This window comes from Hyla sarda, unplaced genomic scaffold (genome assembly GCF_029499605.1).
Source record: "Hyla sarda isolate aHylSar1 unplaced genomic scaffold, aHylSar1.hap1 scaffold_1075, whole genome shotgun sequence".
NCBI lineage: Eukaryota > Metazoa > Chordata > Amphibia > Anura > Hylidae > Hyla > Hyla sarda.
In genome coordinates this window covers 67244-91114 of record NW_026607695.1, presented here as the reverse complement: position 1 = coordinate 91114, position 23871 = coordinate 67244, and the positions used below count along the sequence as shown (strand labels likewise).

Genomic DNA, 23871 nt, shown 5'->3' with positions numbered 1-23871 from the left:
GTAGGATAAGTGTGGGTTCTCTCGGTGCAACGACTTAATGGCTTCTTTTTTTGTAGATCTCTTTTTAAAATTCCATCTTTATTTCCATGGAGACTCTGGAGACTCACCTTTAAGGTTTCTTACGCTCCCTCTAGGATTTTACCTCCTTTTTCCTTAGTTTTCTAACTCATGACTTTGGGAAAAAGGGTCCCAGGTGACAAAATCAGTCGCTGAACGTCTACGTTATGCTCTGCTGCAAATTAATGTCAGGAATCCATTAAATAAGGCTCTGTCCGTGGGCATCTCCCGTACGGACGTTTGTTTCCCCTGGCCAATCTCAGCGGGCTCCTTTCGGCATGTGGTTTCGGCCTATTCGCTCCATGGATTGGGGATATCTACAGAGTTTTTCAGCTTAAACCTTCAGGAAACTGAGGTAGGATAAGTGTGGGTTCTCTCTGTGCAACGACTTAATGGCTTCTTTTTTTGTAGATCTCTTTTTAAAATTCCATCTTTATTTCCATGGAGACTGTGGAGACTCTGGAGACTTAAGACTTTGGATTCCTTTTTCCTGAGTTTTCTCTGGTGCACAAAGAAAACAATTGCCTCCCCGTCGGGGAATCGAACCCCGGTCTCCGGCGTGACAGGCGGGGATACTCACCACTATACTAACGAGGAATGGGTATGGTGCTTGCCATCACGGTAACCTGCTTAAATGAAGACAGCAGCAATTTCCACCCACCAGATCTAGGCAGTAGGGAGAAAAAGGAGTTTGAGACTGGTACGGTCAAAAAAGAGGAGACGGACTGGCCAGTACGGGGATCGAACCAGCGACCTTGGCGTTATTAGCACCACGCTCTAACCAGCTGAGCTAACCGGCCATGTTGCGCATGTCGGCTGCCCCGGCCGACACCAGTGGGGATCTCATATGTGTCCCAGTCCTTAGAATAGGTACTGATAGCAGTACCTATAGGTACTTAAACCTTAAGGAAACTGAGGTAGGATAAGTGTGGGTTCTCTCGGTGCAACGACTTAATGGCTTCTTTTTTTGTAGATCTCTTTTTAAATTTCCATCTTTATTTCCATGGAGTCTCTGGAGACTTAAGACTTTGGTTTCTTTCTACCTTTAAGGTTCCTGACGCTCTCTCTAGGATTTTACCTCCTTTTTCCTTAGTTTTCTAACTCATGACTTTGGGAAAACGGGTCCCAGGTGACAAAATCAGTCGCTGAACGTCTACGTTATGCTCTGCTGCAAACTAATGTCAGGAATCCATTAAATAAGGCTATGTCCGTGGGCATCTCCCGTACGGACGTTTGTTTCCCCTGGCCAATCTCAGCGGGCTCCTTTCGGCATGTGGTTTCGGCCTATTCGCTCTATGGATTGGGGATATCTACAGAGTTTTTCAGCTTAAACCTTCAGGAAACTGAGGTAGGATAAGTGTGGGTTCTCTCTGTGCAACGACTTAATGGCTTCTTTTTTTGTAGATCTCTTTTTAAAATTCCATCTTTATTTCCATGGAGACTCTGGAGACTCTGGAGACTTAAGACTTTGGATTCCTTTTTCCTGAGTTTTCTTTGGTGCACAAAGAAAACAATTGCCTCCCCGTCGGGGAATTGAACCCCGGTCTCCCGCGTGACAGGCGGGGATACTCACCACTATACTAACGAGGAATGGGTATGGTGCTTGCCATCACGGTAACCTGCTTAAATGAAGACAGCAGCAATTTCCACCCACCAGATCTAGGCAGTAGGGAGAAAAAGGAGTTTGAGACTGGTACGGTCAAAAAAGAGGAGACGGACTGGCCCGTACGGGGATCGAGCCCGCGACCTTGGCGTTATTAGCACCACGCTCTAACCAGCTGAGCTAACCGGCCATGTTGCGCATGTCGGCTGCCCCGGCCGACACCAGTGGGGATCTCACATGTGTCCCAGTCCTTAGAATAGGTACTAATAGCAGTGTGGAGAAAGGGAAGGGTGTCTCTTTCTCTGTCCTTGTCAGAGGCGACATCACGAGTGCTAGGGCTGACTGTGAACTGGGAACTGTATTCGAAACTTTATTCCACAAGAGAAGGAATCAGAAAGTATAGGAAATAACACGGCACCTGGAAGAGTTTGCAATCTAAAAGCCATAGGCCTTAGGCATGGGCTACACGGGGCCTTGTTGTAGCGCCAGTGATTGAGGGAAAGCTGCAGTCCGCATTTCAGCTGCAACTAACTCATGACTTTGGGCAAACGGGTCCCAGGTGACGAAATCAGTCGCTGACCGTCTACTTTACAAGTTATTGACTCTGGTATATGCTGTGCTGCAAACTAATGTCAGGAATCCATTGGATAAGGCTCTGGCCGTGGGCATCTCCCGTACGGACGTTTGTTTCCCCTGGCCAATCTCAGCGGGCTCCTTTCGGCATGTGGTTTCGGCCTATTCGCTCCATGGATTGGGGATATCTACAGAGTTTTTCAGCTTAAACCTTAAGGAAACTGAGGTAGGATAAGTGTGGGTTATGCTCTGCTGCAAACTGATGTCAGGAATCCATTAAATAAGGCTCTGTCCGTGGGCATCTCCCGTGCGGACGTTTGTTTCCCCTGGCCAATCTCAGCGGGCTCCTTTCGGCATGTGGTTTCGGCCTATTCGCTCCATGGATTGGGGATATCTACAGAGTTTTTCAGCTTAAACCTTCAGGAAACTGAGGTAGGATAAGTGTGGGTTCTCTCGGTGCAACGACTTAATGGCTTCTTTTTTTTTTAGATCTCTTTTTAAATTTCCATCTTTATTTCCATGGAGTCTCTGGAGACTTAAGACTTTGGTTTCTTTCTACCTTTAAGGTTCCTTACGCTCCCTCTAGGATTTTACCTCCTTTTTCCTTAGTTTTCTAACTCATGACTTTGGGAAAACGGGTCCCAGGTGATAAAATCAGTCGCTGAACGTCTACGTTATGCTCTGCTGCAAACTAATGTCAGGAATCCATTAAATAAGGCTCTGTCCGTGGGCATCTCCCGTACGGACGTTTGTTTCCCCTGGCCAATCTCAGCGGGCTCCTTTCGGCATGTGGTTTCGGCCTATTCGCTCCATGGATTGGGGATATCTACAGAGTTTTTCAGCTTAAACCTTCAGGAAACTGAGGTAGGATAAGTGTGGGTTCTCTCGGTGCAACGACTTAATGGCTTCTTTTTTTGTAGATCTCTTTTTAAAATTCCATCTTTATTTCCATGGAGACTCTGGAGACTCTGGAGACTTAAGACTTTGGATTCCCTTTTCCTGAGTTTTCTTTGGTGCACAAAGAAAACAATTGCCTCCCCCTCAGGGAATCGAACCCCGGTCTCCCGCGGGACAGGCGGGGATACTAACCACTACACTAACGAGGAATGGGTACTGGCCCGTACAGGGATCGAACCAGCGACCTTGGCGTTATTAGCACCACGCTCTAACCAGCTGAGCTAACCGGCCATGTTGCGCATGTCGGCTGCCCCGGCCGACACCAGTGGGGATCTCACATGTGTCCCAGTCCTTAGAATAGGTACTGATAGCAGTGTGGAGAAAGGGAAGGGTGTCTCTTTCTCTGTCCTTGTCAGAGGCGACATCACGAGTGCTAGGGCTGACTGTGAACTGGGAACTGTATTCGAAACTTTATTCCACAAGAGAAGGAATCAGAAAGTATAGGAAATAACACGGCACCTGGAAGAGTTTGCAATCTAAAAGCCATAGGCCTTAGACATGGGCTACACGGGGCCTTGTTGTAGCGCCAGTGATTGAGGGAAAGCTGCAGTCCGCATTTCAGCTGCAACTAACTCATGACTTTGGGCAAACGGGTCCCAGGTGACGAAATCAGTCGCTGACCATCTACTTTACAAGTTATTGACTCTGGTATATGCTGTGCTGCAAACTAATGTCAGGAATCCATTGGATAAGGCTCTGGCCGTGGGCATCTCCCGTACGGACGATTGTTTCCCCTGGCCAATCTCAGCGGGCTCCTTTCGGCATGTGGTTTCGGCCTATTCGCTCCATGGATTGGGGATATCTACAGAGTTTTTCAGCTTAAACCTTAAGGAAACTGAGGTAGGATAAGTGTGGGTTCTCTCGGTGCAACAACTTAATGGCTTCTTTTTTTGTAGATCTCTTTTTAAATTTCCATCTTTATTTCCATGGAGTCTCTGGAGACTTAAGACTTTGGTTTCTTTCTACCTTTAAGGTTCCTTACGCTCCCTCTAGGATTTTACCTCCTTTTTCCTTAGTTTTCTAACTCATGACTTTGGGAAAAAGGGTCCCAGGTGACAAAATCAGTCGCTGAACGTCTACGTTATGCTCTGCTGCAAACTAATGTCAGGAATCCATTAAATAAGGCTCTGTCCGTGGGCATCTCCCGTACGGACGTTTGTTTCCCCTGGCCAATCTCAGCGGGCTCCTTTCGGCATGTGGTTTCGGCCTATTCGCTCCATGGATTGGGGATATCTACAGAGTTTTTCAGCTTAAACCTTCAGGAAACTGAGGTAGGATAAGTGTGGGTTCTCTCTGTGCAACGACTTAATGGCTTCTTTTTTTGTAGATCTCTTTTTAAAATTCCATCTTTATTTCCATGGAGACTCTGGAGACTCTGGAGACTTAAGACTTTGGATTCCTTTTTCCTGAGTTTTCTTTGGTGCACAAAGAAAACAATTGCCTCCCCGTCAGGGAATCGAACCCCGGTCTCCCGTGTGACAGGCGGGGATACTCACCACTATACTAACGAGGAATGGGTATGGTGCTTGCCATCACGGTAACCTGCTTAAATGAAGACAGCAGCAATTTCCACCCACCAGATCTAGGCAGTAGGGAGAAAAAGGAGTTTGAGACTGGTACGGTCAAAAAAGAGGAGACGGACTGGCCCGTACGGGGATCGAACCCGCGACCTTGGCGTTATTAGCACCACGCTCTAACCAGCTGAGCTAACCGGCCATGTTACGCATGTTGGCTGCCCCGGCCGACACCAGTGGGGATCTCACATGTGTCCCAGTCCTTAGAATAGGTACTGATAGCAGTACCTATAGGTACTTAAACCTTAAGGAAACTGAGGTAGGATAAGTGTGGGTTCTCTCGGTGCAACGACTTAATGGCTTCTTTTTTTGTAGATCTCTTTTTAAATTTCCATCTTTATTTCCATGGAGTCTCTGGAGACTTAAGACTTTGGTTTCTTTCTACCTTTAAGGTTCCTGACGCTCTCTCTAGGATTTTACCTCCTTTTTCCTTAGTTTTCTAACTCATGACTTTGGGAAAACGGGTCCCAGGTGACAAAATCAGTCGCTGAACGTCTACGTTATGCTCTGCTGCAAACTAATGTCAGGAATTCATTAAATAAGGCTCTGTCCGTGGGCATCTCCCGTACGGACGTTTGTTTCCCCTGGCCAATCTCAGCGGGCTCCTTTCGGCATGTGGTTTCGGCCTATTCGCTCCATGGATTGGGGATATCTACAGAGTTTTTCAGCTTAAACCTTAAGGAAACTGAGGTAGGATAAGTGTGGGTTCTCTCGGTGCAACGACTTAATGGCTTCTTTTTTTGTAGATCTCTTTCTAAATTTCCATCTTTATTTCCATGGAGTCTCTGGAGACTTAAGACTTTGGTTTCTTTCTACCTTTAAGGTTCCTTACGCTCCCTCTAGGATTTTACCTCCTTTTTCCTTAGTTTTCTAACTCATGACTTTGGGAAAACGGGTACCAGGTGACAAAATCAGTCGCTGAACGTCTACGTTATGCTCTGCTGCAAACTAATGTCAGGAATCCATTAAATAAGGCTCTGTCCGTGGGCATCTCCCGTGCGGACGTTTGTTTCCCCTGGCCAATCTCAGCGGGCTCCTTTCGGCATGTGGTTTCGGCCTATTCGCTCCATGGATTGGGGATATCTACAGAGTTTTTCAGCTTAAACCTTCAGGAAACTGAGGTAGGATAAGTGTGGGTTCTCTCTGTGCAACGACTTAATGGCTTCTTTTTTTGTAGATCTCTTTTTAAAATTCCATCTTTATTTCCATGGAGACTCTGGAGACTCTGGAGACTTAAGACTTTGGATTCCTTTTTCCTGAGTTTTCTCTGGTGCACAAAGAAAACAATTGCCTCCCCGTCGGGGAATCGAACCCCGGTCTCCGGCGTGACAGGCGGGGATACTCACCACTATACTAACGAGGAATGGGTATGGTGCTTGCCATCACGGTAACCTGCTTAAATGAAGACAGCAGCAATTTCCACCCACCAGATCTAGGCAGTAGGGAGAAAAAGGAGTTTGAGACTGGTACGGTCAAAAAAGAGGAGACGGACTGGCCAGTACGGGGATCGAACCAGCGACCTTGGCGTTATTAGCACCACGCTCTAACCAGCTGAGCTAACCGGCCATGTTGCGCATGTCGGCTGCCCCGGCCGACACCAGTGGGGATCTCATATGTGTCCCAGTCCTTAGAATAGGTACTGATAGCAGTACCTATAGGTACTTAAACCTTAAGGAAACTGAGGTAGGATAAGTGTGGGTTCTCTCGGTGCAACGACTTAATGGCTTCTTTTTTTGTAGATCTCTTTTTAAATTTCCATCTTTATTTCCATGGAGTCTCTGGAGACTTAAGACTTTGGTTTCTTTCTACCTTTAAGGTTCCTGACGCTCTCTCTAGGATTTTACCTCCTTTTTCCTTAGTTTTCTAACTCATGACTTTGGGAAAACGGGTCCCAGGTGACAAAATCAGTCGCTGAACGTCTACGTTATGCTCTGCTGCAAACTAATGTCAGGAATCCATTAAATAAGGCTATGTCCGTGGGCATCTCCCGTACGGACGTTTGTTTCCCCTGGCCAATCTCAGCGGGCTCCTTTCGGCATGTGGTTTCGGCCTATTCGCTCCATGGATTGGGGATATCTACAGAGTTTTTCAGCTTAAACCTTCAGGAAACTGAGGTAGGATAAGTGTGGGTTCTCTCTGTGCAACGACTTAATGGCTTCTTTTTTTGTAGATCTCTTTTTAAAATTCCATCTTTATTTCCATGGAGACTCTGGAGACTCTGGAGACTTAAGACTTTGGATTCCTTTTTCCTGAGTTTTCTTTGGTGCACAAAGAAAACAATTGCCTCCCCGTTGGGGAATTGAACCCCGGTCTCCCGCGTGACAGGCGGGGATACTCACCACTATACTAACGAGGAATGGGTATGGTGCTTGCCATCACGGTAACCTGCTTAAATGAAGACAGCAGCAATTTCCACCCACCAGATCTAGGCAGTAGGGAGAAAAAGGAGTTTGAGACTGGTACGGTCAAAAAAGAGGAGACGGACTGGCCCGTACGGGGATCGAGCCCGCGACCTTGGCGTTATTAGCACCACGCTCTAACCAGCTGAGCTAACCGGCCATGTTGCGCATGTCGGCTGCCCCGGCCGACACCAGTGGGGATCTCACATGTGTCCCAGTCCTTAGAATAGGTACTAATAGCAGTGTGGAGAAAGGGAAGGGTGTCTCTTTCTCTGTCCTTGTCAGAGGCGACATCACGAGTGCTAGGGCTGACTGTGAACTGGGAACTGTATTCGAAACTTTATTCCACAAGAGAAGGAATCAGAAAGTATAGGAAATAACACGGCACCTGGAAGAGTTTGCAATCTAAAAGCCATAGGCCTTAGGCATGGGCTACACGGGGCCTTGTTGTAGCGCCAGTGATTGAGGGAAAGCTGCAGTCCGCATTTCAGCTGCAACTAACTCATGACTTTGGGCAAACGGGTCCCAGGTGACGAAATCAGTCGCTGACCGTCTACTTTACAAGTTATTGACTCTGGTATATGCTGTGCTGCAAACTAATGTCAGGAATCCATTGGATAAGGCTCTGGCCGTGGGCATCTCCCGTACGGACGTTTGTTTCCCCTGGCCAATCTCAGCGGGCTCCTTTCGGCATGTGGTTTCGGCCTATTCGCTCCATGGATTGGGGATATCTACAGAGTTTTTCAGCTTAAACCTTAAGGAAACTGAGGTAGGATAAGTGTGGGTTATGCTCTGCTGCAAACTGATGTCAGGAATCCATTAAATAAGGCTCTGTCCGTGGGCATCTCCCGTGCGGACGTTTGTTTCCCCTGGCCAATCTCAGCGGGCTCCTTTCGGCATGTGGTTTCGGCCTATTCGCTCCATGGATTGGGGATATCTACAGAGTTTTTCAGCTTAAACCTTCAGGAAACTGAGGTAGGATAAGTGTGGGTTCTCTCGGTGCAACGACTTAATGGCTTCTTTTTTTTTTAGATCTCTTTTTAAATTTCCATCTTTATTTCCATGGAGTCTCTGGAGACTTAAGACTTTGATTTCTTTCTACCTTTAAGGTTCCTTACGCTCCCTCTAGGATTTTACCTCCTTTTTCCTTAGTTTTCTAACTCATGACTTTGGGAAAACGGGTCCCAGGTGATAAAATCAGTCGCTGAACGTCTACGTTATGCTCTGCTGCAAACTAATGTCAGGAATCCATTAAATAAGGCTCTGTCCGTGGGCATCTCCCGTACGGACGTTTGTTTCCCCTGGCCAATCTCAGCGGGCTCCTTTCGGCATGTGGTTTCGGCCTATTCGCTCCATGGATTGGGGATATCTACAGAGTTTTTCAGCTTAAACCTTCAGGAAACTGAGGTAGGATAAGTGTGGGTTCTCTCGGTGCAACGACTTAATGGCTTCTTTTTTTGTAGATCTCTTTTTAAAATTCCATCTTTATTTCCATGGAGACTCTGGAGACTCTGGAGACTTAAGACTTTGGATTCCCTTTTCCTGAGTTTTCTTTGGTGCACAAAGAAAACAATTGCCTCCCCCTCAGGGAATCGAACCCCGGTCTCCCGCGGGACAGGCGGGGATACTAACCACTACACTAACGAGGAATGGGTACTGGCCCGTACAGGGATCGAACCAGCGACCTTGGCGTTATTAGCACCACGCTCTAACCAGCTGAGCTAACCGGCCATGTTGCGCATGTCGGCTGCCCCGGCCGACACCAGTGGGGATCTCACATGTGTCCCAGTCCTTAGAATAGGTACTGATAGCAGTGTGGAGAAAGGGAAGGGTGTCTCTTTCTCTGTCCTTGTCAGAGGCGACATCACGAGTGCTAGGGCTGACTGTGAACTGGGAACTGTATTCGAAACTTTATTCCACAAGAGAAGGAATCAGAAAGTATAGGAAATAACACGGCACCTGGAAGAGTTTGCAATCTAAAAGCCATAGGCCTTAGACATGGGCTACACGGGGCCTTGTTGTAGCGCCAGTGATTGAGGGAAAGCTGCAGTCCGCATTTCAGCTGCAACTAACTCATGACTTTGGGCAAACGGGTCCCAGGTGACGAAATCAGTCGCTGACCATCTACTTTACAAGTTATTGACTCTGGTATATGCTGTGCTGCAAACTAATGTCAGGAATCCATTGGATAAGGCTCTGGCCGTGGGCATCTCCCGTACGGACGATTGTTTCCCCTGGCCAATCTCAGCGGGCTCCTTTCGGCATGTGGTTTCGGCCTATTCGCTCCATGGATTGGGGATATCTACAGAGTTTTTCAGCTTAAACCTTAAGGAAACTGAGGTAGGATAAGTGTGGGTTCTCTCGGTGCAACAACTTAATGGCTTCTTTTTTTGTAGATCTCTTTTTAAATTTCCATCTTTATTTCCATGGAGTCTCTGGAGACTTAAGACTTTGGTTTCTTTCTACCTTTAAGGTTCCTTACGCTCCCTCTAGGATTTTACCTCCTTTTTCCTTAGTTTTCTAACTCATGACTTTGGGAAAAAGGGTCCCAGGTGACAAAATCAGTCGCTGAACGTCTACGTTATGCTCTGCTGCAAACTAATGTCAGGAATCCATTAAATAAGGCTCTGTCCGTGGGCATCTCCCGTACGGACGTTTGTTTCCCCTGGCCAATCTCAGCGGGCTCCTTTCGGCATGTGGTTTCGGCCTATTCGCTCCATGGATTGGGGATATCTACAGAGTTTTTCAGCTTAAACCTTCAGGAAACTGAGGTAGGATAAGTGTGGGTTCTCTCTGTGCAACGACTTAATGGCTTCTTTTTTTGTAGATCTCTTTTTAAAATTCCATCTTTATTTCCATGGAGACTCTGGAGACTCTGGAGACTTAAGACTTTGGATTCCTTTTTCCTGAGTTTTCTTTGGTGCACAAAGAAAACAATTGCCTCCCCGTCAGGGAATCGAACCCCGGTCTCCCGTGTGACAGGCGGGGATACTCACCACTATACTAACGAGGAATGGGTATGGTGCTTGCCATCACGGTAACCTGCTTAAATGAAGACAGCAGCAATTTCCACCCACCAGATCTAGGCAGTAGGGAGAAAAAGGAGTTTGAGACTGGTACGGTCAAAAAAGAGGAGACGGACTGGCCCGTACGGGGATCGAACCCGCGACCTTGGCGTTATTAGCACCACGCTCTAACCAGCTGAGCTAACCGGCCATGTTACGCATGTTGGCTGCCCCGGCCGACACCAGTGGGGATCTCACATGTGTCCCAGTCCTTAGAATAGGTACTGATAGCAGTACCTATAGGTACTTAAACCTTAAGGAAACTGAGGTAGGATAAGTGTGGGTTCTCTCGGTGCAACGACTTAATGGCTTCTTTTTTTGTAGATCTCTTTTTAAATTTCCATCTTTATTTCCATGGAGTCTCTGGAGACTTAAGACTTTGGTTTCTTTCTACCTTTAAGGTTCCTGACGCTCTCTCTAGGATTTTACCTCCTTTTTCCTTAGTTTTCTAACTCATGACTTTGGGAAAACGGGTCCCAGGTGACAAAATCAGTCGCTGAACGTCTACGTTATGCTCTGCTGCAAACTAATGTCAGGAATTCATTAAATAAGGCTCTGTCCGTGGGCATCTCCCGTACGGACGTTTGTTTCCCCTGGCCAATCTCAGCGGGCTCCTTTCGGCATGTGGTTTCGGCCTATTCGCTCCATGGATTGGGGATATCTACAGAGTTTTTCAGCTTAAACCTTAAGGAAACTGAGGTAGGATAAGTGTGGGTTCTCTCGGTGCAACGACTTAATGGCTTCTTTTTTTGTAGATCTCTTTCTAAATTTCCATCTTTATTTCCATGGAGTCTCTGGAGACTTAAGACTTTGGTTTCTTTCTACCTTTAAGGTTCCTTACGCTCCCTCTAGGATTTTACCTCCTTTTTCCTTAGTTTTCTAACTCATGACTTTGGGAAAACGGGTACCAGGTGACAAAATCAGTCGCTGAACGTCTACGTTATGCTCTGCTGCAAACTAATGTCAGGAATCCATTAAATAAGGCTCTGTCCGTGGGCATCTCCCGTGCGGACGTTTGTTTCCCCTGGCCAATCTCAGCGGGCTCCTTTCGGCATGTGGTTTCGGCCTATTCGCTCCATGGATTGGGGATATCTACAGAGTTTTTCAGCTTAAACCTTCAGGAAACTGAGGTAGGATAAGTGTGGGTTCTCTCTGTGCAACGACTTAATGGCTTCTTTTTTTGTAGATCTCTTTTTAAAATTCCATCTTTATTTCCATGGAGTCTCTGGAGACTCTGGAGACTTAAGACTTTGGATTCCCTTTTCCTGAGTTTTCTTTGGTGCACAAAGAAAACAATTGCCTCCCCCTCAGGGAATCGAACCCCGGTCTCCCGCGTGACAGGAGGGGATACTCACCACTATACTAACGAGGAATGGGTATAGTGCTTGCCATCACGGTAACCTGCTTAAATGAAGACAGCAGCAATTTCCACCCACCAGATCTAGGCAGTAGGGAGAAAAAGGAGTTTGAGACTGGTACGGTCAAAAAGGAGGAGACGGACTTGCCCGTACGGGGATCGAACCCGCGACCTTGGCGTTATTAGCACCACGCTCTAACCAGCTGAGCTAACCGGCCATGTTGCGCATGTCGGCTGCCCCGGCCGACACCAGTGGGGATCTCACATGTGTCCCAGTCCTTAGAATAGGTACTGATAGCAGTGTGGAGAAAGGGAAGGGTGTCTCTTTCTCTGTCCTTGTCAGAGGCGACATCACAAGTGCTAGGGCTGACTGTGAACTGGGAACTGTATTCGAAACTTTATTCCACAAGAGAAGGAATCAGAAAGTATAGGAAATAACACGGCACCTGGAAGAGTTTGCAATCTAAAAGCCATAGGCCTTAGGCATGGGCTACACGGGGCCTTGTTGTAGCGCCAGTGATTGAGGGAAAGCTGCAGTCCGCATTTCAGCTGCAACTAACTCATGACTTTGGGCAAACGGGTCCCAGGTTACGAAATCAGTCGCTGACCGTCTACTTTACAAGTTATTGACTCTGGTATATGCTGTGCTGCAAACTAATGTCAGGAATCCATTGGATAAGGCTCTGGCCGTGGGCATCTCCCGTACGGACGTTTGTTTCCCCTGGCCAATCTCAGCGGGCTCCTTTCGGCATGTGGTTTCGGCCTATTCGCTCCATGGATTGGGGATATCTACAGAGTTTTTCAGCTTAAACCTTAAGGAAACTGAGGTAGGATAAGTGTGGGTTCTCTCGGTGCAACGACTTAATGGCTTCTTTTTTTGTAGATCTCTTTTTAAAAAATTCCATCTTTATTTCCATGGAGTCTCTGGAGACTTAAGACTTTGGATTCTTTCTACCTTTAACTTTCCTTACGCTCCCTCTAGGATTTTACCTCCTTTTTCCTTAGTTTTCTAACTCATGACTTTGGGAAAACGGGTCCCAGGTGACAAAATCAGTCGCTGAACGTCTACGTTATGCTCTGCTGCAAACTAATGTCAGGAATCCATTAAATAAGGCTCTGTCCGTGGGCATCTCCCGTACGGACGTTTGTTTCCCCTGGCCAATCTCAGCGGGCTCCTTTCGGCATGTGGTTTCGGCCTATTCGCTCCATGGATTGGGGATATCTACAGAGTTTTTCAGCTTAAACCTTCAGGAAACTGAGGTAGGAGAAGTGTGGGTTCTCTCTGTGCAACGACTTAATGGCTTCTTTTTTTGTAGATCTCTTTTTAAAATTCCATCTTTATTTCCATGGAGACTCTGGAGACTCTGGAGACTTAAGACTTTGGATTCCTTTTTCCTGAGTTTTCTTTGGTGCACAAAGAAAACAATTGCCTCCCCGTCGGGGAATCGAACCCCGGTCTCCCGCGTGACAGGCGCGGATACTCACCACTATACTAACGAGGAATGGGTATGGTGCTTGCCATCACGGTAACCTGCTTAAATGAAGACAGCAGCAATTTCCACCCACCAGATCTAGGCAGTAGGGAGAAAAAGGAGTTTGAGATTGGTACGGTCAAAAAAGAGGAGACGGACTGGCCCGTACGGGGATCGAACCCGCGACCTTGGCGTTATTAGCACCACGCTCTAACCAGCTGAGCTAACCGGCCATGTTGCGCATGTCGGCTGCCCCGGCCGACACCAGTGGGGATCTCACATGTGTCCCAGTCCTTAGAATAGGTACTGATAGCAGTACCTATAGGTACTTAAACCTTAAGGAAACTGAGGTAGGATAAGTGTGGGTTCTCTCGGTGCAACGACTTAATGGCTTCTTTTTTTGTAGATCTCTTTTTAAATTTCCATCTTTATTTCCATGGAGTCTCTGGAGACTTAAGACTTTGGTTTCTTTCTACCTTTAAGGTTCCTGACGCTCTCTCTAGGATTTTACCTCCTTTTTCCTTAGTTTTCTAACTCATGACTTTGGGAAAACGGGTCCCAGGTGACAAAATCAGTCGCTGAACGTCTACGTTATGCTCTGCTGCAAACTAATGTCAGGAATCCATTAAATAAGGCTCTGTCCGTGGGCATCTTCCGTACGGACGTTTGTTTCCCCTGGCCAATCTCAGCGGGCTCCTTTCGGCATGTGGTTTCGGCCTATTCGCTCCATGGATTGGGGATATCTACAGAGTTTTTCAGCTTAAACCTTCAGGAAACTGAGGTAGGATAAGTGTGGGTTCTCTCTGTGCAACGACTTAATGGCTTCTTTTTTTGTAGATCTCTTCTTAAAATTCCATCTTTATTTCCATGGAGTCTCTGGAGACTCTGGAGACTTAAGACTTTGGATTCCTTTTTCCTGAGTTTTCTTTGGTGCACAAAGAAAACAATTGCCTCCCCGTCGGGGAATCGAACCCCGGTCTCCCGCATGACAGGCGGGGATACTCACCACTATACTAACGAGGAATGGGTATGGTGCTTGCCATCACGGTAACCTGCTTAAATGAAGACAGCAGCAATTTCCACCCACCAGATCTAGGCAGTAGGGAGAAAAAGGAGTTTGAGACTGGTACGGTCAAAAAAGAGGAGACGGACTGGCCCGTACGGGGATCGAGCCCGCGACCTTGGCGTTATTAGCACCACGCTCTAAACAGCTGAGCTAACCGGCCATGTTGCGCATGTCGGCTGCCCCGGCCGACACCAGTGGGGATCTCACATGTGTCCCAGTCCTTAGAATAGGTACTGATAGCAGTGTGGAGAAAGGGAAGGGTGTCTCTTTCTCTGTCCTTGTCAGAGGCGACATCACGAGTGCTAGGGCTGACTGTGAACTGGGAACTGTATTCGAAACTTTATTCCACAAGAGAAGGAATCAGAAAGTATAGGAAATAACACGGCACCTGGAAGAGTTTGCAATCTAAAAGCCATAGGCCTTAGGCATGGGCTACACGGGGCCTTGTTGTAGCGCCAGTGATTGAGGGAAAGCTGCAGTCCGCATTTCAGCTGCAACTAACTCATGACTTTGGGCAAACGGGTCCCAGGTGACGAAATCAGTCGCTGACCGTTTACTTTACAAGTTATTGACTCTGGTATATGCTGTGCTGCAAACTAATGTCAGGAATCCATTGGATAAGGCTCTGGCCGTGGGCATCTCCCGTACGGACGTTTGTTTCCCCTGGCCAATCTCAGCGGGCTCCTTTCGGCATGTGGTTTCGGCCTATTCGCTCCATGGATTGGGGATATCTACAGAGTTTTTCAGCTTAAACCTTAAGGAAACTGAGGTAGGATAAGTGTGGGTTCTCTCGGTGCAACAACTTAATGGCTTCTTTTTTTGTAGATCTCTTTTTAAATTTCCATCTTTATTTCCATGGAGTCTCTGGAGACTTAAGACTTTGGTTTCTTTCTACCTTTAAGGTTCCTTACGCTCCCTCTAGGATTTTACCTCCTTTTTCCTTTGTTTTCTAACTCATGACTTTGGGAAAAAGGGTCCCAGGTGACAAAATCAGTCGCTGAACGTCTACGTTATGCTCTGCTGCAAACTAATGTCAGGAATCCATTAAATAAGGCTCTGTCCGTGGGCATCTCCCGTACGGACGTTTGTTTCCCCTGGCCAATCTCAGCGGGCTCCTTTCGGCATGTGGTTTCGGCCTATTCGCTCCATGGATTGGGGATATCTACAGAGTTTTTCAGCTTAAACCTTCAGGAAACTGAGGTAGGATAAGTGTGGGTTCTCTCTGTGCAACGACTTAATGGCTTCTTTTTTTGTAGATCTCTTTTTAAAATTCCATCTTTATTTCCATGGAGACTCTGGAGACTCTGGAGCCTTAAGACTTTGGATTCCTTTTTCCTGAGTTTTCTTTGGTGCACAAAGAAAACAATTGCCTCCCCGTCGGGGAATCGAACCCCGGTCTCCCGCGTGACAGGCGGGGATACTCACCACTATACTAACGAGGAATGGGTATGATGCTTGCCATCACGGTAACCTGCTTAAATGAAGACAGCAGCAATTTCCACCCACCAGATCTAGGCAGTAGGGAGAAAAAGGAGTTTGAGACTGGTACGGTCAAAAAAGAGGAGACGGACTGGCCCGTACAGGGATCGAACCCGCGACCTTGGCGTTATTAGCACCACGCTCTAACCAGCTGAGCTAACCGGCCATGTTGCGCATGTCGGCTGCCCCGGCCGACACCAATGGGGATCTCACATGTGTCCCAGTCCTTAGAATAGGTACTGATAGCAGTGTGGAGAAAGGGAAAGGTGTCTCTTTCTCTGTCCTTGTCAGAGGCGACATCACGAGTGCTAGGGCTGACTGTGAACTGGGAACTGTATTCGAAACTTTATTCCACAAGAGAAGGAATCAGAAAGTATAGGAAATAACACGGCACCTGGAAGAGTTTGCAATCTAAAAGCCATAGGCCTTAGGCATGGGCTACACGGGGCCTTGTTGTAGCGCCAAAGATTGAGGGAAAGCTGCAGTCCGCATTTCATCTGCAACTAACTCATGACTTTGGGCAAACGGGTCCCAGGTGACGAAATCAGTCGCTGACCGTCTACTTTACAAGTTATTGACTCTGGTATATGCTGTGCTGCAAACTAATGTCAGGAATCCATTGGATAAGGCTCTGGCCGTGGGCATCTCCCGTACGGACGTTTGTTTCCCCTGGCCAATCTCAGCGGGCTCCTTTCGGCATGTGGTTTCGGCCTATTCGCTCCATGGATTGGGGATATCTACAGAGTTTTTCAGCTTAAACCTTAAGGAAACTGAGGTAGGATAAGTGTGGGTTCTCTCGGTGCAACAACTTAATGGCTTCTTTTTTTGTAGATCTCTTTTTAAATTTACATCTTTATTTCCATGGAGTCTCTGGAGACTTAAGACTTTGGTTTCTTTCTACCTTTAAGGTTCCTTACGCTCCCTCTAGGATTTTACCTCCTTTTTCCTTAGTTTTCTAATTCATGACTTTGGGAAAAAGGGTCCCAGGTGACAAAATCAGTCACTGAACGTCTACGTTATGCTCTGCTGCAAACTAATGTCAGGAATCCATTAAATAAGGCTCTGTCCGTGGGCATCTCCCGTACGGACGTTTGTTTCCCCTGGCCAATCTCAGCGGGCTCCTTTCGGCATGTGGTTTCGGCCTATTCGCTCCATGGATTGGGGATATCTACAGAGTTTTTCAGCTTAAACCTTCAGGAAACTGAGATAGGATAAGTGTGGGTTCTCTCTGTGCAACGACTTAATGGCTTCTTTTTTTGTAGATCTCTTTTTAAAATTCCATCTTTATTTCCATGGAGTCTCTGGAGACTCTGGAGACTTAAGACTTTGGATTCCTTTTTCCTGAGTTTTCTTTGGTGCATAAAGAAAACATTTGCCTCCCCGTCGGGGAATCGAACCCCGGTCTCCCGCGTGACAGGCGGGGATACTCACCACTATACTAACGAGGAATGGGTATGGTGCTTGCCATCACAGTAACCTGCTTAAATGAAGACAGCAGCAATTTCCACCCACCAGATCTAGGCAGTAGGGAGAAAAAGGAGTTTGAAACTGGTACGGTCAAAAAAGAGGAGACGGACTGGCCCGTACGGGGATCGAACCCGCGACCTTGGCGTTATTAGCACCACGCTCTAACCAGCTGAGCTAACCGGCCATGTTGCGCATGTCGGCTGCCCCGGCCGACACCAGTGGGGATCTCACATGTGTCCCAGTCCTTAGAATAGGTACTGATAGCAGTACCTATAGGTACTTAAACCTTAAGGAAACTGAGGTAGGATAAGTGTGGGTTCTCTCGGTGCAACAACTTAATGGCTTCTTTTTTTGTAGATCTCTTTTTAAATTTCCATCTTTATTTCCATGGAGTCTCTGGAGACTTAAGACTTTGGTTTCTTTCTACCTTTAAGGTTCCTTACGCTCCCTCTAGGATTTTACCTCCTTTTTCCTTAGTTTTCTAACTCATGACTTTGGGAAAAAGGGTCCCAGGTGACAAAATCAGTCGCTGAACGTCTACGTTATGTTCTGCTGCAAACTAATGTCAGGAATCCATTAAATAAGGCTCTGTCCGTGGGCATCTCCCGTACGGACGTTTGTTTCCCCTGGCCAATCTCAGCGGGCTCCTTTCGGCATGTGGTTTCGGCCTATTCGCTCCATGGATTGGGGATATCTACAGAGTTTTTCAGCTTAAACCTTCAGGAAACTGAGGTAGGATAAGTGTGGGTTCTCTCTGTGCAACGACTTAATGGCTTCTTTTTTTGTAGATCTCTTTTTAAAATTCCATCTTTATTTCCATGGAGACTCATGACTTTGGGAAAAAGGGTCCCAGGTGACAAAATCAGTCGCTGAACGTCTACGTTATGCTCTGCTGCAAACTAATGTCAGGAATCCATTAAATAAGGCTCTGTCCGTGGGCATCTCCCGTACGGACGTTTGTTTCCCCTGGCCAATCTCAGCGGGCTCCTTTCGGCATGTGGTTTCGGCCTATTCGCTCCATGGATTGGGGATATCTACAGAGTTTTTCAGCTTAAACCTTCAGGAAACTGAGGTAGGATAAGTGTGGGTTCTCTCTGTGCAACGACTTAATGGCTTCTTTTTTTGTAGATCTCTTTTTAAAATTCCATCTTTATTTCCATGGAGACTCTGGAGACTTAAGACTTTGGATTCCTTTTTCCTGAGTTTTCTTTGGTGCACAAAGAAAACAATTGCCTCCCCGTCGGGGAATCGAACCCCGGTCTCCCACGTGACAGGCGGGGATACTCACCACTATACTAACGAGGAATGGGTATGGTGCTTGCCATCACGGTAACCTGCTTAAATGAAGACAGCAGCAATTTCCACCCACCAGATCTAGGCAGTAGGGAGAAAAAGGAGTTTGCGACTGGTACGGTCAAAAAAGAGGAGACGGACTGGCCCGTACGGGGATCGAACCCGCGACCTTGGCGTTATTAGCACCACGCTCTAACCAGCTGAGCTAACCGGCCATGTTGCGCATGTCGGCTGCCCCGGCCGACACCAGTGGGGATCTCACATGTGTCCCAGTCCTTAGAATAGGTACTGATAGCAGTGTGGAGAAAGGGAAGGGTGTCTCTTTCTCTGTCCTTGTCAGAGGCGACATCACGAGTGCTAGGGCTGACTGTGAACTGGGAACTGTATTCGAAACTTTATTCCACAAGAGAAGGAATCAGAAAGTATAGGAAATAACACGGCACCTGGAAGAGTTTGCAATCTAAAAGCCATAGGCCTTAGGCATGGGCTACACGGGGCCTTGTTGTAGCACCAAAGATTGAGGGAAAGCTGCAGTCCGCATTTCAGCTGCAACTAACTCATGACTTTGGGCAAACGGGTCCCAGGTGACGAAATCAGTCGCTGACCGTCTACTTTACAAGTTATTGACTCTGGTATATGCTGTGCTGCAAACTAATGTCAGGAATCCATTGGATAAGGCTCTGGCCGTGGGCATCTCCCGTACGGACGTTTGTTTCCCCTGGCCAATCTCAGCGGGCTCCTTTCGGCATGTGGTTTCGGCCTATTCGCTCCATGGATTGGGGATATCTACAGAGTTTTTCAGCTTAAACCTTAAGGAAACTGAGGTAGGATAAGTGTGGGTTCTCTCGGTGCAACAACTTAATGGCTTCTTTTTTTGTAGATCTCTTTTTAAATTTCCATCTTTATTTTCATGGAGTCTCTGGAGACTTAAGACTTTGGTTTCTTTCTACCTTTAAGGTTCCTTACGCTCCCTCTAGGATTTTACCTCCTTTTTCCTTAGTTTTCTAACTCATGACTTTGGGAAAAAGGGTCCCAGGTGACAAAATCAGTCGCTGAACGTCTACGTTATGCTCTGCTGCAAACTAATGTCAGGAATCCATTAAATAAGGCTCTGTCCGTGGGCATCTCCCGTACGGACGTTTGTTTCCCCTGGCCAATCTCAGCGGGCTCCTTTCGGCATGTGGTTTCGGCCTATTCGCTCCATGGATTGGGGATATCTACAGAGTTTTTCAGCTTAAACCTTCAGGAAACTGAGATAGGATAAGTGTGGGTTCTCTCTGTGCAACGACTTAATGGCTTCTTTTTTTGTAGATCTCTTTTTAAAATTCCATCTTTATTTCCATGGAGTCTCTGGAGACTCTGGAGACTTAAGACTTTGGATTCCTTTTTCCTGAGTTTTCTTTGGTGCATAAAGAAAACATTTGCCTCCCCGTCGGGGAATCGAACCCCGGTCTCCCGCGTGACAGGCGGGGATACTCACCACTATACTAACGAGGAATGGGTATGGTGCTTGCCATCACAGTAACCTGCTTAAATGAAGACAGCAGCAATTTCCACCCACCAGATCTAGGCAGTAGGGAGAAAAAGGAGTTTGAAACTGGTACGGTCAAAAAAGAGGAGACGGACTGGCCCGTACGGGGATCGAACCCGCGACCTTGGCGTTATTAGCACCACGCTCTAACCAGCTGAGCTAACCGGCCATGTTGCGCATGTCGGCTGCCCCGGCCGACACCAGTGGGGATCTCACATGTGTCCCAGTCCTTAGAATAGGTACTGATAGCAGTGTGGAGAAAGGGAAGGGTGTCTCTTTCTCTGTCCTTGTCAGAGGCGACATCACGAGTGCTAGGGCTGACTGTGAACTGGGAACTGTATTCGAAACTTTATTCCACAAGAGAAGGAATCAGAAAGTATAGGAAATAACACAGCACCTGGAAGAGTTTGCAATCTAAAAGCCATAGGCCTTAGGCATGGGCTACACGGGGCCTTGTTGTAGCGCCAGTGATTGAGGGAAAGCTGCAGTCCGCATTTCAGCTGCAACTAACTCATGACTTTGGGCAAACGGGTCCCAGGTGACGAAATCAGTCGCTGACCGTCTACTTTACAAGTTATTGACTCTGGTATATGCTGTGCTGCAAACTAATGTCAGGAATCCATTGGGTAAGGCTCTGGCCGTGGGCATCTCCCGTACGGACGTTTGTTTCCCCTGGCCAATCTCAGCGGGCTCCTTTCGGCATGTGGTTTCGGCCTATTCGCTCCATGGATTGGGGATATCTACAGAGTTTTTCAGCTTAAACCTTAAGGAAACTGAGGTAGGATAAGTGTGGGTTCTCTCGGTGCAACAACTTAATGGCTTCTTTTTTTGTAGATCTCTTTTTAAATTTCCATCTTTATTTCCATGGAGTCTCTGGAGACTTAAGACTTTGGTTTCTTTCTACCTTTAAGGTTCCTTACGCTCCCTCTAGGATTTTACCTCCTTTTTCCTTAGTTTTCTAACTCATGACTTTGGGAAAAAGGGTCCCAGGTGACAAAATCAGTCGCTGAACGTCTACGTTATGCTCTGCTGCAAACTAATGTCAGGAATTCATTAAATAAGGCTCTGTCCGTGGGCATCTCCCGTACGGACGTTTGTTTCCCCTGGCCAATCTCAGCGGGCTCCTTTCGGCATGTGGTTTCGGCCTATTCGCTCCATGGATTGGGGATATCTACAGAGTTTTTCAGCTTAAACCTTCAGGAAACTGAGGTAGGATAAGTGTGGGTTCTCTCGGTGCAACAACTTAATGGCTTCTTTTTTTGTAGATCTCTTTTTAAAATTCCATCTTTATTTCCATGGAGACTCTGGAGACTCTGGAGACTTAAGACTTTGGATTCCTTTTTCCTGAGTTTTCTTTGGTGCACAAAGAAAACAATTGCCTCCCCGTCAGGGAATCGAACCCCGGTCTCCCGCGTGACAGGCGGGGATACTCACCACTATACTAACGAGGAATGGGTATGGTGCTTGCCATCACGGTAACCTGCTTAAATGAAGACAGCAGCAATTTCCACCCACCAGATCTAGGCAGTAGGGAGAAAAAGGAGTTTGAGATTGGTACGGTCAAAAAAGAGGAGACGGACTGGCCCGTACGGGGATCGAACCCGCGACCTTGGCGTTATTAGCACCACGCTCTAACCAGCTGAGCTAACCGGCCATGTTGCGCATGTCGGCTGCCCCGGTCGACACCAGTGGGGATCTCACATGTGTCCCAGTCCTTAGAATAGGTACTGATAGCAGTACCTATAGGTACTTAAACCTTAAGGAAACTGAGGTAGGATAAGTGTGGGTTCTCTCGGTGCAACGACTTAATGGCTTCTTTTTTTGTAGATCTCTTTTTAAATTTCCATCTTTATTTCCATGGAGTCTCTGGAGACTTAAGACTTTGGTTTCTTTCTACCTTTAAGGTTCCTGACGCTCTCTCTAGGATTTTACCTCCTTTTTCCTTAGTTTTCTAACTCATGACTTTGGGAAAACGGGTCCCAGGTGACAAAATCAGTCGCTGAACGTCTACGTTATGCTCTGCTGCAAACTAATGTCAGGAATCCATTAAATAAGGCTCTGTCCGTGGGCATCTCCCGTACGGACGTTTGTTTCCCCTGGCCAATCTCAGCGGGCTCCTTTCGGCATGTGGTTTCGGCCTATTCGCTCCATGGATTGGGGATATCTACAGAGTTTTTCAGCTTAAACCTTCAGGAAACTGAGGTAGGATAAGTGTGGGTTCTTTCTGTGCAACGACTTAATGGCTTCTTTTTTTGTAGATCTCTTTTTAAAACTCCATCTTTATTTCCATGGAGACTCTGGAGACTCTGGAGACTTAAGACTTTGGATTCCTTTTTCCTGAGTTTTCTTTGGTGCACAAAGAAAACAATTGCCTCCCCGTCGGGGAATCGAACCCCGGTCTCCCGCGTGACAGGCGGGGATACTCACCACTATACTAACGAGGAATGGGTATGGTGCTTGCCATCACGGTAACCTGCTTAAATGAAGACAGCAGCAATTTCCACCCACCAGATCTAGGCAGTAGGGAGAAAAAGGAGTTTGAGACTGGTACGGTCAAAAAAGAGGAGACGGACTGGCTCGTACGGGGATCAAACCCGCGACCTTGGCGTTATTAGCACCACGCTCTAACCAGCTGAGCTAACCGGCCATGTTGCGCATGTCGGCTGCCCCGGCCGACACCAGTGGGGATCTCACATGTGTCCCAGTCCTTAGAATAGGTACTGATAGCAGTACCTATAGGTACTTAAACCTTAAGGAAACTGAGGTAGGATAAGTGTGGGTTCTCTCGGTGCAACGACTTAATGGCTTCTTTTTTTGTAGATCTCTTTTTAAATTTCCATCTTTATTTCCATGGAGTCTCTGGAGACTTAAGACTTTGGTTTCTTTCTACCTTTAAGGTTCCTTACGCTCCCTCTAGGATTTTACCTCCTTTTTCCTTAGTTTTCTAACTCATGACTTTGGGAAAAAGGGTCCCAGGTGACAAAATCAGTCGCTGAACGTCTACGTTATGCTCTGCTGCAAACTGATGTCAGGAATCCATTAAATAAGGCTCTGTCCGTGGGCATCTCCCGTACGGACGTTTGTTTCCCCTGGCCAATCTCAGCGGGCTCCTTTCGGCATGTGGTTTCGGCCTATTCGCTCCATGGATTGGGGATATCTACAGAGTTTTTCAGCTTAAACCTTCAGGAAACTGAGATAGGATAAGTGTGGGTTCTCTCTGTGCAACGACTTAATGGCTTCTTTTTTTGTAGATCTCTTTTTAAAATTCCATCTTTATTTCCATGGAGTCTCTGGAGACTCTGGAGACTTAAGACTTTGGATTCCTTTTTCCTGAGTTTCCTTTGGTGCATAAAGAAAACAATTGCCTCCCCGTCGGGGAATCGAACCCCGGTCTCCCGCGTGACAGGCTGGGATACTCACCACTATACTAACGAGGAATGGGTATGGTGCTTGCCATCACAGTAACCTGCTTAAATGAAGACAGCAGCAATTTCCACCCACCAGATCTAGGCAGTAGGGAGAAAAAGGAGTTTGAAACTGGTACGGTCAAAAAAGAGGAGACGGACTGGCCCGTACGGGGATCGAACCCGCGACCTTGGCGTTATTAGCACCACGCTCTAACCAGCTGAGCTAACCGGCCATGTTGCGCATGTCAGCTGCCCCGGCCGACACCAGTGGGGATCTCACATGTGTCCCAGTCCTTAGAATAGGTACTGATAGCAGTACCTATAGGTACTTAAACCTTAAGGAAACTGAGGTAGGATAAGTGTGGGTTCTCTCGGTGCAACAACTTAATGGCTTCTTTTTTTGTAGATCTCTTTTTAAATTTCCATCTTTATTTCCATGGAGTCTCTGGAGACTTAAGACTTTGGTTTCTTTCTACCTTTAAGGTTCCTTACGCTCCCTCTAGGATTTTACCTCCTTTTTCCTTAGTTTTCTAACTCATGACTTTGGGAAAAAGGGTCCCAGGTGACAAAA

At 47.1% G+C, this 23871-nt stretch overlaps 15 non-coding genes across 15 annotated transcripts; all 15 read right to left on the bottom strand.

Annotated features, from left to right (window-relative positions):
* Positions 1-1575: 1575 nt before the first annotated feature.
* On the bottom strand, positions 1576-1647 carry TRNAD-GUC (transfer RNA aspartic acid (anticodon GUC)). Its single transcript has one exon. It is a non-coding gene; the product is annotated as a tRNA-Asp (tRNA).
* A 3185-nt stretch (positions 1648-4832) lies between these two features.
* On the bottom strand, positions 4833-4906 carry TRNAI-AAU (transfer RNA isoleucine (anticodon AAU)). Its single transcript has one exon. It is a non-coding gene; the product is annotated as a tRNA-Ile (tRNA).
* A 5399-nt stretch (positions 4907-10305) lies between these two features.
* Positions 10306-10379, bottom strand: TRNAI-AAU (transfer RNA isoleucine (anticodon AAU)). Its single transcript has one exon. It is a non-coding gene; the product is annotated as a tRNA-Ile (tRNA).
* Positions 10380-13216: 2837 nt separating this feature from the next.
* On the bottom strand, positions 13217-13290 carry TRNAI-AAU (transfer RNA isoleucine (anticodon AAU)). The gene has a single exon. It is a non-coding gene; the product is annotated as a tRNA-Ile (tRNA).
* Positions 13291-14008: 718 nt separating this feature from the next.
* On the bottom strand, positions 14009-14080 carry TRNAD-GUC (transfer RNA aspartic acid (anticodon GUC)). The gene has a single exon. It is a non-coding gene; the product is annotated as a tRNA-Asp (tRNA).
* Positions 14081-15493: 1413 nt separating this feature from the next.
* Positions 15494-15565, bottom strand: TRNAD-GUC (transfer RNA aspartic acid (anticodon GUC)). Its single transcript has one exon. It is a non-coding gene; the product is annotated as a tRNA-Asp (tRNA).
* A 1413-nt stretch (positions 15566-16978) lies between these two features.
* TRNAD-GUC (transfer RNA aspartic acid (anticodon GUC)) lies at positions 16979-17050 on the bottom strand. Its single transcript has one exon. It is a non-coding gene; the product is annotated as a tRNA-Asp (tRNA).
* A 129-nt stretch (positions 17051-17179) lies between these two features.
* TRNAI-AAU (transfer RNA isoleucine (anticodon AAU)) lies at positions 17180-17253 on the bottom strand. Its single transcript has one exon. It is a non-coding gene; the product is annotated as a tRNA-Ile (tRNA).
* Positions 17254-18503: 1250 nt separating this feature from the next.
* On the bottom strand, positions 18504-18577 carry TRNAI-AAU (transfer RNA isoleucine (anticodon AAU)). The gene has a single exon. It is a non-coding gene; the product is annotated as a tRNA-Ile (tRNA).
* A 1210-nt stretch (positions 18578-19787) lies between these two features.
* On the bottom strand, positions 19788-19859 carry TRNAD-GUC (transfer RNA aspartic acid (anticodon GUC)). The gene has a single exon. It is a non-coding gene; the product is annotated as a tRNA-Asp (tRNA).
* A 129-nt stretch (positions 19860-19988) lies between these two features.
* TRNAI-AAU (transfer RNA isoleucine (anticodon AAU)) lies at positions 19989-20062 on the bottom strand. Its single transcript has one exon. It is a non-coding gene; the product is annotated as a tRNA-Ile (tRNA).
* Positions 20063-21272: 1210 nt separating this feature from the next.
* Positions 21273-21344, bottom strand: TRNAD-GUC (transfer RNA aspartic acid (anticodon GUC)). Its single transcript has one exon. It is a non-coding gene; the product is annotated as a tRNA-Asp (tRNA).
* A 129-nt stretch (positions 21345-21473) lies between these two features.
* TRNAI-AAU (transfer RNA isoleucine (anticodon AAU)) lies at positions 21474-21547 on the bottom strand. The gene has a single exon. It is a non-coding gene; the product is annotated as a tRNA-Ile (tRNA).
* Positions 21548-22265: 718 nt separating this feature from the next.
* Positions 22266-22337, bottom strand: TRNAD-GUC (transfer RNA aspartic acid (anticodon GUC)). Its single transcript has one exon. It is a non-coding gene; the product is annotated as a tRNA-Asp (tRNA).
* Positions 22338-23459: 1122 nt separating this feature from the next.
* On the bottom strand, positions 23460-23533 carry TRNAI-AAU (transfer RNA isoleucine (anticodon AAU)). The gene has a single exon. It is a non-coding gene; the product is annotated as a tRNA-Ile (tRNA).
* Between the last annotated feature and the right edge of the window lie 338 nt (positions 23534-23871).